Here is a 1,811-nt window from a genome sequence, read left to right as displayed (position 1 = left end):
TGCTGCTCTTTTGGAAACCACATATAAGAATGTACACATCAGATATCTATACGTAATTCTTCCATATTTCAGTTGCCCCATTTGAAGGAAACACGATGAACAAATTCTTCAAATGATTCATTCGAATTTTCATATACTGCTCTCCCAAATCTTCCGCAGATATGTAGGAATTTTCCACTACAGCCAGGCAATTGATGACTGATCATAAGCAACTTTGTTTTGTAGATTACCAATTTCTACTCTGTACATCGATTTTCACAATGTCTAAAGGAGGTTCTCCTCCGCAAAGAAAGCCATAATAAGGAATGTACTTCATGAAATATAAAAAGAACAGAGAACTCATAATTACATACAGCTAATGAACAGCATTCTTTATGGTATACCTAATTCATATCTTATTAACAGTATCCAACTATCGGACTCCATCTGTGTGCAGCGCATAGCGGCTAAAGCACTCTTATATTTCGTGCAGATTTCACAACTATCCAGTTTTCCTACATTGCACAATAAGACTATGAACTTAACCATAAAGAGTAATAGTAACAAACCTTTATGTGCCTTATATACTTCATATGTTTACTGTGCGACATAAGTAAGATGGAAGCATATGAGAAATACATTCACTCATTAAGTTAACTGTTCCCTTTCAACTATATTCATATATCCCCGCAGATGTCTGCAACCCGAAAATCAATATAAATGACATGTTCTATATAGTTATCAGAACATGACTCAAGGTGCTCAGTCGTTCCCAATTCTGTACAAAGAAATATGTCATTCTAAAGAGGAAAGTAATGAATGTCTTCGACAAATATTAGATGACATCCACAAAACGAATTAACGAAAAGATGTCTGATGGACTCGTCCGGAAAGTGATGGATGTCTTATCAGCCAATAATCATCTCTATGCTTACTTAGCTTTATTTAAATATTACCATGATTTTCATAAATCAAATGAAAAGAATTCCATTTTCTCGTGAGAATACTTCAGAAGATAGGTTCTCAGCACACCGAACCAAAGCAATACTACTTATTGTTCATTCTACGGTTCATACGACTACGACAATTTGTAATAAACGTCTCATTCAGACAGAAATTATTATAATAAATCAGTAGATACTTGAAATATGACCATCATTTCATGATCCACAAATTTCATTAATAAAATCCAAGCGAAAATATAGAAATTTCAGGGATACGTCTATGAGGAAGTTATCTAATCATTGTTCACATTCATGAATAATTTAGATTCAAATCACTCATCAGAACTAATAATAAATCTTCCAAAAGGTTTCTCAATCATAGATGATCATACCGCATATACAATGAAGTACGCTTGGGAAAGAATTGTTATATTGCCTAAACACACCTTAGTTGACTTCTCTTTGGGCAGGGAATACGGTTATGTTAGCATTCCTAAATATATTACACAGAGGAGGCTATGGAGGCAATATCATAGACAGTGTTTTCCCCTTATTACTTCATATACTTCTCATTATTCATACTATTGCTACGATTTCCTTAGGAAAATCTGTCTTCTTACAAAAGCATTATTGCATATACAAAGTGCTACACTTCCTCTCCATATGTACACACTCTCAATCTTTTATAATGTAAGAGAAAAAACAATAGCGTCATAAGGCTTAATATCTGCCGTTAATAGTTACCTGAAGTACATGTACCGGATATAGCGTTGAAGCCCTTAAATATGATTTGTACACAGCTCATGTATTGGCAACCTAGTCATGAAGTCTCCTCTTTTCTTATTTATATCGTTCTATCGTACATAATTACCAAATAATTGAAAATTA

This window comes from Plasmodium inui (genome assembly GCF_000524495.1).
Source record: "Plasmodium inui San Antonio 1 unplaced genomic scaffold supercont1.27, whole genome shotgun sequence".
NCBI lineage: Eukaryota > Apicomplexa > Aconoidasida > Haemosporida > Plasmodiidae > Plasmodium > Plasmodium inui.
Note: the sequence above shows the minus strand (reverse complement) of the source record.